At 32.8% G+C, this 18,265-nt stretch overlaps 1 pseudogene; it reads right to left on the bottom strand.

The window, feature by feature from the left end:
* Positions 1-372: 372 nt before the first annotated feature.
* LOC116109399 lies at positions 373-2,309 on the bottom strand (annotated as a pseudogene).
* Positions 2,310-18,265: the final 15,956 nt, after the last annotated feature.

Below are 18,265 nucleotides of genomic sequence, written 5' to 3'. Positions count from 1 at the left end.
TTTTTTAGCTTATAAGTTAAGCTTATAAGCCAAAAAAAATAAGTTGGGGGGGAGGTACTTTTTTTTTTTTGCTTATAAGCACTCTGCTTATAAGCTAGTTTGACTAAGTATATTACCACATTATCCTTGTTTAATTTTAAAATTCCTTAGTATACCCTTGTTTAATGTAGTACCTTTTTTAGTCATTTTATAATAAAATATACTTATAAGCCACATTTTACCAAACACGTCAAATACTTATCAGTAAATTATAAGTAATTTAACCAAACACATAATTGCTTAAAATTTCAAATACTTATAAGCTAAAATTAGCTTATAAGCACTTGTTGCTTATAAGCTAATTTTCATAAGCTTAGACAAACAACCCCCAAATAAGCTAGCATAAAACTAATGAAGAAAATAACCTAGAACACACAAACATACTTAAAACATTCTAGTCAGAGCCAAAGAGAACATTATTTACGATGGGACGAGCTCTACACATAACCTCCAATGCTTTGGCTTTGGTCATGGTGATTCCTCTTCCTTCTTCAGACATATCAACCACTTCCTCATTAATCCTTTCCCACTCAAAACACTGAATTAACGACCCCAAAGCCAATCCCACAACACGCTGAGCCAGGCCTGCTCCAGGACACGCCCGCCTTCCTAGTCCAAATGGCATTATTAGCTTGTGGGCCTGACCCTCTTCATTGTAAAACCTCTCGGGCTTGAAATTGTTTGGGTCATCCCACAGCTTGGGATCTCTATGAATGGCCCATGCATTGACCAATAAAATTGTTTCTCGTGCCACATCGTATCCCCCTATGGTACAGTCACTGGATGACGAATGAGGAACCAGAAGTGGGGCTGCCGGGTATAATCGAAGGGTCTCTGATACAATACTTTGAACATATTGCAGTTTAGATAGATCAGGTTCATCCATCAAACGATCCTGGCCAATTTGATTGTCTAATTCCGTTCTTGCCTTTTTCAATGTTTCCGGGTGATTCACCAAATTGGACATAGCCCATTCTAATGTAAATGCTGATGTATCCGTTCCGGCTAGTAACATTACCTATACGTGTAAATTGAATAAATGATAAGTTAAAAGGAAGTAAAAATAAACAACTATAAAATTGGAACAAAAGTCTTATCTGGTAGCAAAAGATATGATTTAGTTTTAACAAGACGACAACGATCCCTCTTGATATATATATATATATATCAACACGTGAAGTTCTGTGCATAGAGACAAGGTTTCAGCTGAATGATAACCTAGCTCTCTATTTTAATCGTTAGCCACTCATTATGATAATCACAACGACGCACTAACTAGCGCATGCAATTACCCGCCAAAACCTAAAGATAATTTAAATAAATCTACATTATACGTACATTAATTCAATATTAAAAGAAGAACTTGACTAACCAGTATAAGCCCTTTGATGATTTGATCAGTGTAATAGTCTGGCTGTGATTCTTGTAATGTAAGCAGATGATCAATCATTGTATTCATGCTCTCTAAATTACTCTTCTTACATCTATGCTCATCAATTAAACCTTGCAAAAACCCATCAATGTTTTTACTTAGCCTTAAAAATGTCTTCTGAAGATCACCACCGTCAATCCAATTCAAGATAGGCAAGAAATCTCCTGGATTCGACACCCCACCATATGTTGTAGCCTCCTTTACAATTTTCCTAAACCTCCTTGCCTCTTCTTCATCCTCCACTTCATCACCGTAGTACCGCTTCCCTGCAACCATTCTCATCATAATATTAAACGTTAACTCTGAAAACATTGTTTTAAGCTGCACTTTGAAAACTCTTCGCGAGACCCGCAAGACAGATTTTTCAGCAGCCGTTTGATTTCTTCCCTTCTAATGGATAAAAACATGTTAAGACGATTTGATGAGAATACTTCAATGGCAGCTATGCGACGGAGGTTGCGCCAGTGATCACCATAGGGGGATTGCACGAGAGTGGTGTAGTTATAGCCAAGGTGCTTGCCTATGAGTAACTTTGGGCGGTTGGCAAAAACGATGTCGTTCTTCGTAAAGCATTCCTCGGCAGCTGATAATGAGGATACAATTATCATAGGGCGGGAGCCGAATCGGAGGGACATGATAGGACCACATTTTTGCGATAGCTTGTGCAAAGCCTGATGCATAGGGGGTTTTATGAGGTGAAAGTGCCCAAGAATCGGTAATGAAGGTGGGCTAGGAGGAAGATTTTTGCGGCTTTTTCTTGATTGAAACAACAGCTTTGAAGCGAGAATGATGAAGAGAAGAGAAAGAGATGAGTAGAGGATGGTTGTGTCTTCCATTTTTGTCTGCTAGGATTCGGCTTTGTAATGATTTTTTCAATAATGTGGATTGTGGTGACTGATGAGATGAAGTGATAGGGGAAGATTTGTGATTTGTGTTGCATTTATAGAGGCAGTGAGTCAGTGACTGTGCTGTAATGAATGTAGACATATAGTCCAAGCAAAAACATGATGATCTTTAGAAGACAAAACGAGACAATTTAAAGTATGTATAAATATCAATATAATAATAAACCAACAAGAAAATCACATAACTTATCAATAAAAGCGAAAACATGAAAAATGAAATTGTTATTACACAGTATCTTGTGCATGCACTAACATAAATGACTACGTATTCGATTGCGCACTCTGCGGATATATTCTCTTTGAGGTGATGATGATACGTCAGTGAATACGCAAATAGACTTTGAATAATGAAATTAAAATGTCCGTCGTAACTCCTAAACTAATTATAGAAATCAGCCCTTCCTGACCAAATTAACATGGATAAGAAACAGACATATATATTAATTTTACTTTTCTGCTTACGCATTCTCATGCGTATGTAAACAGAAAACCAATAACGTTGATGCGTATGTAAAGAGAAAACCAATAACGTTGATGCAGTTTCTGTCGAGTGGCAAGTCCACGCTCACGTGATTAAGACAGAAAATTATAGATAAGTCGTATTTAGTCTGCAAAGTGCGACCAGTTCCAAAAAATTGCATCATCATAAAAACTAGGGGTGTGCCAAATAACCGGTCAGAACTAGAATCAAAATTAAAACCGGTAGATATTTAGAGCTTTGATTTCTACCCAGAATTAGCCCTCACAAGATAGGTTCCAGTTCTAGAAATCAGGAATTAGTAGGTTCCAGTTCCATAATCTAAATCGAGATACAGGTACCTAGATAAGAAACGAGATTGAATTATAATTTTTATAAACTGTTAGAGGTGTATTTGCAGTTTTAGACAATTTATTTATCATTTTTTTTAAAAGTAATGGGTAATTAAAATTAACCAAGAACCGAAACTAGAACCTACGGTTCCTGACTTCTAGGAATTGGAACCAACCGGTTCCGATTCTAGTTCCAAATCTAAGGAATTGGCCGATTCCGATTTCAATTCCTTTCAATTTGGATGGGTACTTGGACCCGTCCACCCCTAATAAAAACAAGCAAACACAACTTATTTGGTGGTTTTTGTTTTGTTTTCATATAAGATGAATTACACATGACATGAAGGCTCATGATAAAACCCCACATATTTCAAACACAACGTAGTCTGTTAAACTCTTAAAACAAAATAGGTAAGGTTCACAGCTGGTTCTCCCACTTTACAAATAGTTTCAGGAATGTTGATGCTTGATTTTGACACCAACTATTCGCACATGGGAAATGCTAGCGGGCTTAGAAGTCACACGCGATATGAGAATATTTAGTTAAAACAAAAGAGTAAAGGCGATGTTTAAAGTGGTTCGGATGCTCAAAAGCGAATCCTACGTCCACTGATATTGTATTAATGAAATTAAGGCAAGGTCGCATTCAGCGAGCTGAGTCACAATTTAGAGAATACAAGAGAGAGAGTAAGTAAGCTATTCTGGAGTAAAATTAGCTAAACCCACAAATGAGAGAGAGTGTCTCTATTTATAGTAGGATGAATCAAGGTAATGATTACTAAACCTGTAAGTGGGTGGGTACAATGTAAATCCTTCTCTGCGCTCTATTGCTCATCTGCCCAAGTGATTTCCTCGACTTATGCAAGGATTGGACACGTGGGCGATTCCCAACCATCCGCTAACCTGGCATTCACCCACCGCACTGATAGGGGCATGCCACTTACGTCATTATGCGATGTGGCTGCATTTGAACGGTCGTGAAACTTTCCTAAGCTCTGACCACCCCATGCTGACAAGACTCCGCATTAGCGCTACTTTTTCAGGCATAACAAGAAAGAAGAACGAGCCCATGATGTGCGTGCTTTACACATTCCTAAGGGCTCCGCTTTTTCCATAACGAGTCCTCAAGTCAAATATCAATTTCTTTATCCGGAGAGTAATCGCCACCCTCGAGGTTAGCCAAATTTTTTTTTCGTAATCTCAAATTCAGGAAACTAACAATGACACCCCAAATAGAATTTCAAGCTATTACTCATTAACACTGTATAGTGGTTTAAGACATCATTCTTCTTCTTCTTCTTCATCTTCATCTTCATCTTCATCTTCATCTCATCTCATCTTCATCTTCATCTTCATCTTTATCTTCGTCTCCATCTCATCTTCACCTTGCAGAGCGTCACAAGTTACGCAGACTTACGCTGCTTCCATCTTCATCTTCTTCATCTTCATCTTCATCTTCGTCATCTTCATCTTCGTCTTCTTCCTCAACACAACCATTATGTTGATTTTGATTTTGATTTTTGATTATGAATATTTGCAAGAACAAATTTAGGGGTTAGGGTTTGTCGATTTGGGATATCTAATTTGGAGGTTTAATTTTGTGTTTTAGAACAAATTACATCGAGGGGTTAAATATTGTTTTTACAAATTTTTAAAACTAACGAATATAGATAACACTTCAGTCCCCATAGTTTATAAAATATAACAAATGGGACTCTGCTTAGCCAAGCCACATCAGGCTCGCGAGCCTACAAGCTAAGCCTCCCCATGTTCGAATTCGGCTCGTTTTATATAGCGAGCTCGAGCCGAGTTGACTCGGCTAACCACGAGCTGAGTCATAAATGAGCTTCAGACGAGTCGAGCCGAGCCGGCTCGCGAGCTGCTCGGCTCATCTAACAGCCCTTGTAGCCTCCACCCTCACACTTCCATTTTCTCGTCAGTAGCCATCGAAAAGATCTTTGTTATGATATTAGTTTGAATGGATTAAATGATATTTCAGTTTCAGTTTTTTGTTATGATATTATGGGTCAATTTGGCATTACTGTAGCTTGAACTTAGGGTATTTTTGGTACGACTTTTTCCAATAGAGTTTATGAAAGTATAACTTATCAAAATATTGTTTGATTAGAAAATAGTATAAGAGTTTTATAGTTTTAATTTTAAAAAAAGAAAAGAAAAAAACAACTTAAGTAAACAAAAAATATAAAGTTAGATTTATAAATTAGTAAAGGAATAGTTTTGAATTTTTAAAATTTTAAATGAACTAAAAAAGAGCATACAAAAAATAAACTCACAGTTTGAGGTTCTCTAAGTAGACGTAAAATAACTTATTTTGAATTATATAAATCATATTTGATTTAACTTTTAAAATAATCAAATTTTAAAATAATTTAGAATGTGTTTAGTTAATTTTATTTTTAAATTAGCTTTGTGCGTTTCAAAAGCTATGTGCTCGGAAATTTATTCTTTAAAGTATTATTATATATATATTGATTGAAAAAGATGTTTTATTCCTAAAAATACTTTTATAATTTCTAAAAGACTGTTACTCACTCTTTTCTCTCATTTGGGGTGTAAAATGTAGAATAATACTAGGTAGCACTAGTATTATTCAAAAAAATATTATACACTCTTTTCTTTTTCTTTAACACACATCTCTCTCCATTTTTTTTTAAATATGATTTCTTATGTCATATTTCTAGGAATGGGCATTGTACCCGCCTTGCCTCAATTGGGGTGGGGATTCCCCGAATTTTTTGGGTAACGGGCAAAGAAAAAATCCCCGCCCTCAAAGACAGGGCGAGGATGGGATGTAGTCCGCCTTGACGGGGCCCCACCTCACCCCAAAAAGGCTTGCCCCTGCCCTATAAATATATAATTAATTAATTATATATTTTATAAAATTTTGTATAAGATAATAGATTTTGCGTAAAATGATCATCCTATTAATCATTTGATACAATCAAATTTTGTAATTGTTATCTTAAATTTATTATTGTATATTTTAATTTATGTAATAAAAGTAACTGTAAGGCATGAAGTGAATATATTTTGACATTTGAGTAATGATTAATAATTTATTATGTTTTATAAGGATACTTAATACTTTTGAGTCAAGATTAATAATTCAATAAGGTCCTACTACATAATTAGCTTTTATTTAAGTGGAGTCTATAGTCTATAGTATAAACTTTATACTTTAGAGTGTATTTGGTTGGGGGGTAATCTTTCATTGCTGAGATAATATCATCTTATATTACTTTATTATCAAGTTTGGTTATCAAGTAATATGAGATTCCGATAATCTTCCAAAACCAATAGTAATTATTATGGGTAATATTTTAATTTATTAAATTTTGTAATTGTTATCTTAAATTTATTATTGTATATTTTAATTTATGTAATAAAAGTAATTGTAAGGAATGAAGTGAATATATTTTGACATTTGAGTAACGATTAATAATTTATTATGTTTTATAAGGATACATAATACTTTTGAGTAAAGATTAATAATTCAATATAGTCTCAATACATAATTAGTTTTTATTTAAGTGGAGTTTATAGTTTATAGTATAAACTTTATGCTTTAGGGTGTGTTTGGTTGGGGATAATTTCTCATCACTAAGGTAATATCATCTTATATTATTTGATTACCATGTTTGATTGTTAAGTAATATAAGATTTCAGTAATCTTCCAAAACTAACAGTAATTACTGCTGGTAGTATAAGAGGTAATTTGATTACCTCAATTTTCTTAGGTATTTTAAGATTACTTGGTAATCTTAATTTTGTTACAATTTTAACCCTTATTAACAAAATTTAGGACGGTAATGCCCTTGTTATCTAAACAATTTATAAAAAATTTATGGACAATTGTACCCTTATACTCAAACATTTTAAGACATAATTACCCATGTATTTCAACCAAATTACCCAAGACCACAGCCACCCCCAGCCACCACCCTAGCCACCTAAGAGGACTGCCAACTGTTGCTAGCAGTCACTAGAACGGTGCACAGCCAGTCGGATCTAGCCGCCGTGTGTCGATGAGGTGTTTCACGGCCAAATCTTTGGCCATGAAACGACCATAGATCTGGCTGTGAAACAGCAGCCGTTTCACTGTCAAAGATCTAGCCTTTACACAACCAGATTTGTGGCCATGAAACGGCCACATCTTTGGCCATGAAACGGCCAAATCTGGTCAAAAACAACCTTAACAATGCATGGTCGGTTGTCCGCCATTCAAGTGACTACCGGTAGCCAATAGTCCTAGGAAGGTGGCCAGCCTGTTTTTGTTAAGTTTCAAGGCTACGTTTGGTACACTGTTTTGAATTAAATTTGTAAAATCCTATTTTGAATACATTTTATGATAGAGTTCTGAGAATGTGATTGATACATTATTGGAAAATATTTTTTGAAAATATTTAGATTACTTTTTAACCCCCTACACTTGTTAATTTAGCTAAACACCCCCAATAAAAGTTTAAGTAAGGATGACGATGATAGTCATGTCACTAGGGCATTAGTATGGATTAGCGGTTGATGAACTATTTTTTCAACGTGACCGAATAACGACAAATCACTTGGAAAAACATGTAATCAATGATTTATCATTTGGTTATATCAATACACGATGTAATCCTTTGACCTGAGACATCGTGGTCATATCCGATATGGATGCATATGGTTCATATAGTGTATAAGTACAAGACTAGTCATGTTGCGTATGACAAAGCTTATTTGGTCATGTGTTTTTCATATGTGGAAACGAACGATGGTCAAGACGGGATCCATTGACTCGAAAATATAGGATCAAGAGTACTGTTGACTTCATCTGAATCCAGGTTCCTAGACGAACGTCGATAAATGTCAGAAACCAAAACCTCTAGCCAGAGTATATTATTAGTCACACGAAAGTAGGTTCGTGATGACAAGTTTTGGACATATTGATCGACAATTCTGTAGAATATCCAATTTAGGAGTTTGATGTTTCATGAATCCGTACTCAATCAGGTTATATCAATGAAGGGACTTTACCTGCATGGCACATATGATCTGAAAAGGGTTCGATGAAGTATTTCTTCATCGTGGTTTTGGGGCTATGGCACATTGATTTATGTATACCATAGTCATTGGGCCTCCGGATAGGTTTCCAGATTCATCTGAAAGTAGCTCACGGCTAATCCATAGTAGACCTACATGGTCAGACCAATAGCTTTGAGAAGTTAGAGAATGATAAGAGAGAGAAATGATTATCCAAAGAGGGTTAGCACCTTCCGAAAGCAATGACATAATTTCTATGGTAATTGTTACATAGAAAATTATTCGTGACATTTTAAAGGTTAAAATGGTCAATCAATAATTAATTGTATTTAATTAAGATATCTTAAAGTGTTAAGATAAATGATGTGGACTAAAATAATCTTTTAATAGTTAAAGGGCAAAAAGGTAAACTTATGGATTGTTAATGTAAACTAGTGTAGTTTACATGGGCCCTTGAATAATATTGATTATTCAAAGGCCAAATTACTAAATGCTTGGGCTCATTTTAAAATAAGATTTTATTAGGGCATGCAAGTGAAAAGAAGTAATTACACAATGACTCATGTATATATAAATGCAAAAGGTTGCATTTTAGGTTAAGTTGTTCATTCACTCAAAAGAAAAACACAAGCTCTCTCTTAGGTTTGGCCACTCTCTCTTTCTCTCAACGTGGTGTTAAAGTATGGAGGATTCATAGTTTTGAATCTTGGCTTCATCAAACCTAAGCACTAGGAGAAGGTATAATCTCATTTATACTTTATTTAAGGTTGTTTGAATCCTTTAATCCATATCTTTGCTTGCATGTCTTGTTTACATGCTTTCCATCATTTTTCTGCCACCTCTTCATAGGTTTTTCAAATGGTATCAGAGCTTAAAAGCTTTTTGCATGTCAGTTTTTAGCAAAAGTCATGATTCCATGTCTTCACCTGTTCATCATACATCGTTGAGTTTGCTTGTTAGTGCTTTAGTACAAAAAATGAGTTTTCCATCCCAACTCTTAACATGCATGGCTCGGCCACACCTAGATCAAAGGTAAATGTTTGTTTTTCATGTCATTCTCGTGTGTTTTGAATTATGGTAATGATGTTAATAAGCATACATTTGTATTGAATGAGTTGTAAGTTGAAATAAGCATATATGATGCATGTATATGATTCGGCCATATCCATACTTTGTCAAGATGTGTTTTTTATTTTGCTTTAATAAGATTAGATGAGTTAAAATGTGATTATGTATGCTCGGATGATGGTTATTGCATGAGATGTATTGAGAACTACATGCATGTGTGTGTTATGACTTTTTTCTTTGTCATTTTCGGTCATGACTAATTTTTGCCATAAAACTCGTCATCTCATTCATACTATAATGAATAATGTTTTGGGAAATGTTGCATGATGTATGCTCAAAGATTTATTTAAGAAATAATCATGCATGTACATTTTCATGACTTTGATTAAATTGTTTATACTTTGACATGATAAAGGTGTTATCCTTTAATTTGATTAAAGTGTATTTTGTATGAAGAGTATGCAAATGTTGCAAGTGTTTAGAAGTGGAAAATAATGATGGCATGAAGTTATAGATTATTAATTCATGTAATGAATTATGATGCTATGTATGCATGATCATGGTAATTTTATGCATGATATTTAATTTGATTAAATTATTATATAATGCATTATTGTTTGGCATAAATTATTATATTTTTGAAATGTAATAATTTGTTTTTGAATAGAATAAAAAATGATGATGCTAGATGACATGATTATTTTTTTAAAGATAAATATGTCATCAAAATTATTACTTTATTTAAAATAACTTGTGTCATAAAATGATTACTTTTGAAGTAAAAAAAAACCCATTTATTTATATCATGCATGACTTTTTTGAAAAGTTTTGAAATGATTTAATGATTAAATAACAAAAATCATTATTATGTCTTTGGGTGGAATATGACAAAAGTGTTTGTGTAATGATTCCTTGAAATGTGTAATTGTTGCATCCCCCAAAGTTATGATAAAGTTATCACACACATATTTGGTATGAATGGTTTAATATTTATTTATGTGATGGATGAATATTATATTACAGAGTTGATCATGGGTGCCATTTAGTTTTCAAAATAGTCAAAAGTGTTTGTAATATTCTTTTATTAAATGGCTTGTAATAATTAAATTTTATTTATTTATTTTAATTGGGCCTGCGTGCCTAAGATCTAAGTTTTCATTATGTTCTCACATAATAGAAATCTTGGTCAAGATGAAAATATCCATCTAAGAACAAGATCAACTTAATTTAATGATATAAAGATCATATCCCTCACATAATAGAAATATTGGGATACTAAGATTTATATTAAAGCATTTAGTTATGCCATGATGAGAGACTTGGATTTAATAATTTTAATTGGGAAGATTCAGGTTTAACCTCAGTTAATTTTTCTTAACATGTCATGTTTAACTAACATTCTATCACATATCACATATATGCATATTAAAGCAAGTGGTTACCATGAGGTTTTTCGAAAATACATCCTAAAGGTAAACTATTTACCCCCCCCTACCCTGTATTTTTGGATGCTCTTTGGGTTTCCATCCATCAATTCAATTACAAATCAGACTTGGCACGCAGGCCCAATTAAAATAACTAATTTAATTATTACAAGCCATTTAATAAAAGAATATTTCAACCTCTTTGAATATTTTTGAAAAACTAAATAGCACCCATGATCAACCCTCTAGTCTAATATTCATCCATCAAATAAATAAATATTAAACCATTCATACTATATATATATATATATATTATATATATATATAACTTTGGATCATGCAACAATTACACATTTCAAGGAATCATTACACAAACACTTTTATCATATTCCACCCAAAGATATAATAATGATTTTTGTTATTTAATCATTAACATTATTTCAAGACTCTTCAAAAAAGTCATGCATGGCATAGATAAATGAGTTTTATTACTTCAAGAATAATTATTCTATAACAAAAAAGTCATGCATGACATAGATAAATGAGTTTTATTACTTCAAGAGTAATCATTCTATGATACAAGTTATTTTAAATAAAGTAATAATTTTTTATGACATATTTATCTTTTAAAAAAGAGTCATGTCATCTTGCATCATCATTTTTTGAATCCATTCAAAAACAAATTATTACATTTTAAAAATATAATAATTTATGTCATGCAATGATCCATTATATGATAATTTAATCAAATTAAATATCATGCAAAAAATGACCATGATCATGCATACATGGCATCATAATTCATCACATGAATTAATAATCCATAACTTCATGCCATCATTATTTTCCACCACTAAACACTTGCAACATTTGGATACTCTTCATACAAAATACACTTTAATCAAATTAAAAGATAACACTTTTAGCATGTCAAAGCATAAATAATTTAATCAAAGTCACGGAAATGTACATGCATGATTATTTCTTAAATAAATCTTTGAGCATACATCATGCAACATTTCCCAAAACATTATTCATTATAGTATGAATGAGATGACGAATTTTATGGCAAAAATTAGTCATGACCAAAAATGACAAAGAAAAAAGCCATAACAAACACATGCATGTAATTCTCAATATATCTCATGCAATAACCATCATTTTAGCATACATAATCACATTTTAACTCATCTAATCATATTAGACCAAAATGAAAAACACATCTTCAAAAAGTATGGATATGGCCAAATCATATACATGCATCATATATGCTTATTTCAACTTGCAACTAATTCAATACAAATGTATGCTTATTAACATCATTATCAAAATTCAAAACACATGAGAATGACATGAAAAACAAACATTTATCTTTGATCTAGGTGTGGCCGAGACATGCATGTAAAGAGTTGGGATGGAAAACTCATTTTTTGCACTAAAGCACTGACAAGCAAACTCAACCATGTATGATGAACAGGTGAAGACATGGAATCATGACTTTTGCTAGAAACTGACATGCGAGGAGCTTTTAAGCTCTGATACCATTTGAAAAACCTATGAAGAGGTGGCGGAAAAATGATGGAAAGTATGTACACAAGACATGCAAGCAAAGATATGGATTAAAGGATTCAAAAAACCTTAAATAAAGTATAAATGAGCATTATACCTTCTCCTAGTGCTTCGGTTTGATGAAGCCAAGATTCAAAACTATGAATTCTCCACACTTTAACACCACATTGAGAGAAAGAGAGGGTGGCCAAACCTAAGAGAGAGCTTGTGTTTTTCTTTTGAGTGAACAATGAACAACTTAACCTAAAATGCAACCTTTTGCATTTATATATACATGGGTCATTGTGTAATTACTTCTTTTCACTTGCGTGCCCTAATAAAATCTTATTTTAAAATGAGCCCAAACATTTAGTAATTTGGCCTTTGAATAATCAATATTATTGAAGGGCCCACGTAAACTACACTAGTTTACATTAATAATCATAAGTTCACCTTTTTGCCCTTTAACTATTAAAAGGTTATTTTAGTTTATATCATTTATCTTAATGCTTTAAGATATCTTAATTAAATACAATTAATTATTGATTGACCATTTTAACCTTTAAAATGTCATGAATAATTTTCTATGTAACAATTACTATTACAACAAAAATGGCCTTTGGTAACACCGGACAGTGGCACTTTTCCTTAAAGTGTTACCGTAGACTATCTATGGTAACATTGATGTTAAAATGTTATGATAACAATTTTTATATGTAACACTTTAACTTTTTGTAACACATTTTATATCAATGGTAACTCTTTTTCTTAAATGTTATAGAAAATATATTTACAGTAGCATTTTTAAAGTGTTACAATAAACTTAATAATATAGTAACTTTTTTATAATATTACCATATAATCAAAATACAGTAATATTTTATAAGTGTTACCATAAACCCAATTATTTACCGGAAAACAAAATATTATTCCCGCCAATATGAAATGAGGTTGATTTTGTCTCATTTTTATTGTTTAGGGGTCAAATTTACTATTTGGGCTTTACTTTGTTATATCTCATTCATGTAGGGACCAAACTCAAATGTTTTTACAAATAGTATAAAAGGAAGATGGAAGGTTATTTAAAGCCAAAAACATCCACCCATCTTCATCCATTTTCTGGAGACCGTCCAACTTCCACCATCGACGACCATTTTCCTTCTCCAACGACCGGCCGTCATCATGTAAGACCTTCCTGGATTCCAACGACCATTAAGCTTCCTCCATCTGTGACCATTCATCTTCTCGATGACTTTAATTTCTTAGTTTTTCGGTGGGCTGGTCTATACTCCCTAAGGTCAGATCCACCTTCCCCAAGATTGGTTGACTCGAAATCTCGCCTGAAAAAGCCATTTCACTGTCTTGACTCTTCACCTTAATTCTCGGTGTGATTTCGTTACTTTTTGGCGTCGTTTCGTCTCCCAAGTGTCGGAGTTGTCCACCACTTCAACAATAAGGGGTCACGCATACGCATTTGGGAGTCTCGTTGCCCGGTCAATGGGTAGGGGTGCAACGGGCAGCGTCTCCCTACCCGTAGGCAATTTGCGTGTATTGAAATAATATTGATTCTACTAAATTAAAATATGGTAACACTTAAAAGTGTTACTAGATCAAAATATAATAACAAAGGCTATTTTCTTAAACTTTAACCGGGAAAAAACTTGTATACCTGCCAAACAAAATTTCCCCCAAAAAAAAAATACCTAATACCTCATTCACTCATCTTCTTCACACCACTTTTGCAATTTTACTTCTTCACTAAAATTTCAGCTACAAACTTCCCTCTATAATAATTTTTTGTTATCTTAATGAAGCCACCCTACACTTAGAGCATTTTCAACTCTTCCAACCTACTCACTCAAACAAAATACCCTAAACTTAATCATCTTCATTCAGAAAAATCTAGTGAAAATCATTGGTTTCATCAAAATTTTAGCTTAAAATCTCCAATACCCATAACCTATTGAACCCTAAATCAAAGCCCTCATCCTTTAAGAGGCAAATTAGTGAAGCTACGGTTCAAGTGAATCATTTTCTTGCATTTTTGCAAATTGCAGCTTGCAAAAATGCAGACTGCAGCTTGCAAAAATGCAGACTGCAGCTTGCAAACTTTGAGCCCTTTTGTGCCTCAACTTCACTTCTCTTCAGATGTTGTGACTAAAAAGCCTAGTTCTAATGAGTCTCTGCTACAGGTTATTGATTCAGAAATCAAGTGTGCTAAGGAGACTAATGACGACGATCGGGTATTGAGAAATTTTCTTTTCCTTTTTTATTTTTTTGGGTAGTTGGTTTATGGATTGTATATATAGATTCCTTATTTAATTTGGTATAATATTTCCTAGTTATATAGTATAAATGGTTAATGAAGTTATGGTATCAATGGTCAATGAAGTTATGGTATCAATGGTCAATGAAGTTACACAGACAAAAGGGTAAAATTCTTGGAAATTATAATTGAGGAGAAGTCAATAACCTGTCAGATCAAGCCTAAAATCTTTGAACTTGACTGAATGTTTTGGAGGCAACTGCACAATGTCGTTTGGCATTTGAATATCAGCCTGCATAAACTTTGTAACTCCTATTTTACACTAACAACTGCAGAGAGAGGAGATTTGAATACACTTCTGAATTTGATGAACTTCTCCTTGTTGATTTAATCATTGATCAAAAGTTGATAGCTTGCATGCATCTTCAGTTGAAAAGTCTGATCCTTCAAGACTTGACTTCACTGGAATATTTGGAAAGTCTTATTTTTCTGCAGGAATTAGTATGCTTGTTTTATCTAAGACCTGGTTTTGTATATTTGAAATTTAACAATGTGATGTCTATTTTGTTATATTATTTCCTTGTCATATAGAGTCAATTTCATTGAAAATTCAATTGAATGGAGAAAAAGATTAAACTTCTAGGAAATTATGTAATTTCAGAGAAGTCAATAATTGGACAAAGAATATATCAATTCTAGAGAGGTCAACCTTTCAGATCTAATGAAACTGCATATTCAGATCTAATGAGTGGTGCATAAGCATCATACTATTTTAAAATGAATATTGTACACAGGAGAGATAAATAATATAAATATGAGAGAGGGATAGGTGAAAAATAAAGCAAAAAGAGATAGAATAGAAAATCATCAGAAATGGAGATAAGAGCTGAGGAAGCTAACAATACTCAAATGTTGTATGAAGCAAGCATGAGGGGAAGCTAACCTTGAATGACAGGTTATTGACTGCAGTTTGCAAACTGCAGCTTGCAAAAATACAGACTGCAGTTATCATTGTCATTATATTCATTTTCTTCTCTCTATCTTATGTATTTCCTTTTGGGAGTAGGGGAATGGGAGTTGTTGGTTGCAAGGTTGAGAAAATTATGATCACAAAAGAAAATCAATGGTAGTTGATTTAAGGTTTTTGGAGTGACTATTTTAGTGACATTGGGAGCTTGACATAGATGTGAACTAGCATTTTATGTGTACTATCCTAAAGATGCAGTTATGACCTTAAAGATTTTGAGTATAAGAATATTGATGGTCAAGGGTGGGGTCGTAGCAATGATGATGATTCAAGTAATTTTTTGATTGGTTAATTAAGCATATATGATGTTTGCTTTGCTTTAGAGTTGAGGAGTATTTTCTATTTTTAGTTTTTTCTTTTGTTGTTCTCCTCTTGTATACTCCTTTTGGCCTTTTTAAATGTTATGTTATTTACTAATTTGAGATACTTATTGCATCTTTGGCGGAAAGAATACTGAAATATCTAAAATGGAGCCTTCTCAGCATTTTTTAAGGGTTCAGATTTCAGAGGAAGGGTTTTCTTTGCTATAAGTTTCAAATTACTGATCAAACTTATATGTTTGCAAGATCAAGTTGTGAAACTATCACCCCATGCTCGTGCCATTAGAGATGTGGAGGATGAGGAGCTTCGGAGCTTCTTTTATGGAATGTCACCTTGGCAGGTATATCTTTTTTAGTTTCATAATGCTTACACTTGTTAATATTGTCTATCTCTCATAGAACCAAAAAGAATCGATATAACTGTAATTCAAATTTGCAGTTTATACTGGGTTGTTGTTCAGGTTTGTTGTTAGGAAGAGTGTTCTTTTTTTTTTTTTTTTTAATGTAGAATAAAGATATCATAGGACTTCTAGATCATAAATTTAGATGTTTAAATTTAGATATCGTACTTATTGACTGCAGTTTGCAAAAAGCGAAGTCTCAAACAATTTGCATGTGCATATTTGAATATGAATTTATTGTATTTGTCAAATTGTAATAGTGTTTATGTTTGTGCAGAACAAAATTTGTCCCATATCAAGAGGGAATTAAAGATTATTGCAACAAGAAGGATTGGAGTTAATAAGCTACAACCATTAAGTATTCAGAGAGTAAGCATTATTTTGTTGTTCAATGGAATTTGCATATTATGTTGGTTACATTCAACTCATGTTTTGTTGTTTTCGTAATGTTCTTGCCATGTTTACCTATAATTATTCATGTATTGTTTGGCTTTTAATAATTGTGTAGATTAAGTAATGATGATGATGAATAAGGATTGGGTGCATCTGAATAGGTAAAAAAAATATTAAAAGACACACTTCCATATGTGTATGAAGTAATAATGATTTTCCTTAACAAGGTTTTAGATGTTTTAGGNTGTTGGTTGCAAGGTTGAGAAAATTATGATCACAAAAGAAAATCAATGGTAGTTGATTTAAGGTTTTTGGAGTGACTATTTTAGTGACATTGGGAGCTTGACATAGATGTTAACTAGCATTTTATGTGTATTATCCTGAAGATGCAGTTATGACCTTAAAGATTTTGAGTATAAGAATATTGATGATAAAGGGTGGGGTCGTAGCAATGATGATGATTCAAGTAATTTTTTGATTGGTTAATTAAGCATATATGATGTTTGCTTTGCTTTAGAGTTGAGGAGTATTTTCTATTTTTAGTTTTTTCTTTTGTTGTTCTCCTCTTGTATACTCCTTTTGGCCTTTTTAAATGTTATGTTATTTACTAATTTGAGATACTTATTGCATCTTTGGCGGAAAGAATACTGAAATATCTAAAATGGAGCCTTCTCAGCATTTTTTAAGGGTTCAGATTTCAGAGGAAGGGTTTTCTTTGCTATAAGTTTCAAATTACTGATCAAACTTATATGTTTGCAAGATCAAGTTGTGAAACTATCACCCCATGCTCGTGCCATTAGAGATGTGGAGGATGAGGAGCTTCGGAGCTTCTTTTATGGAATGTCACCTTGGCAGGTATATCTTTTTTAGTTTCATAATGCTTACACTTGTTAATATTGTCTATCTCTCATAGAACCAAAAAGAATCGATATAACTGTAATTCAAATTTGCAGTTTATACTGGGTTGTTGTTCAGGTTTGTTGTTAGGAAGAGTGTTCTTTTTTTTTTTTTTTTTAATGTAGAATAAAGATATCATAGGACTTCTAGATCATAAATTTAGATGTTTAAATTTAGATATCGTACTTATTGACTGCAGTTTGCAAAAAGCGAAGTCTCAAACAATTTGCATGTGCATATTTGAATATGAATTTATTGTATTTGTCAAATTGTAATAGTGTTTATGTTTGTGCAGAACAAAATTTGTCCCATATCAAGAGGGAATTAAAGATTATTGCAACAAGAAGGATTGGAGTTAATAAGCTACAACCATTAAGTATTCAGAGAGTAAGCATTATTTTGTTGTTCAATGGAATTTGCATATTATGTTGGTTACATTCAACTCATGTTTTGTTGTTTTCGTAATGTTCTTGCCATGTTTACCTATAATTATTCATGTATTGTTTGGCTTTTAATAATTGTGTAGATTAAGTAATGATGATGATGAATAAGGATTGGGTGCATCTGAATAGGTAAAAAAAATATTAAAAGACACACTTCCATATGTGTATGAAGTAATAATGATTTTCCTTAACAAGGTTTTAGATGTTTTAGGTTTTTTTTTTTTTTTTTTTTTCTCTTTTGATAGAGCT

The sequence above is a fragment of the Pistacia vera genome, unplaced genomic scaffold (genome assembly GCF_008641045.1).
Source record: "Pistacia vera cultivar Batoury unplaced genomic scaffold, PisVer_v2 Contig579, whole genome shotgun sequence".
Lineage (NCBI taxonomy): Eukaryota > Viridiplantae > Streptophyta > Magnoliopsida > Sapindales > Anacardiaceae > Pistacia > Pistacia vera.
The sequence above is the reverse complement of the archived record's forward strand: the minus strand, read 5'-3'. Positions and strand labels throughout refer to the sequence as shown.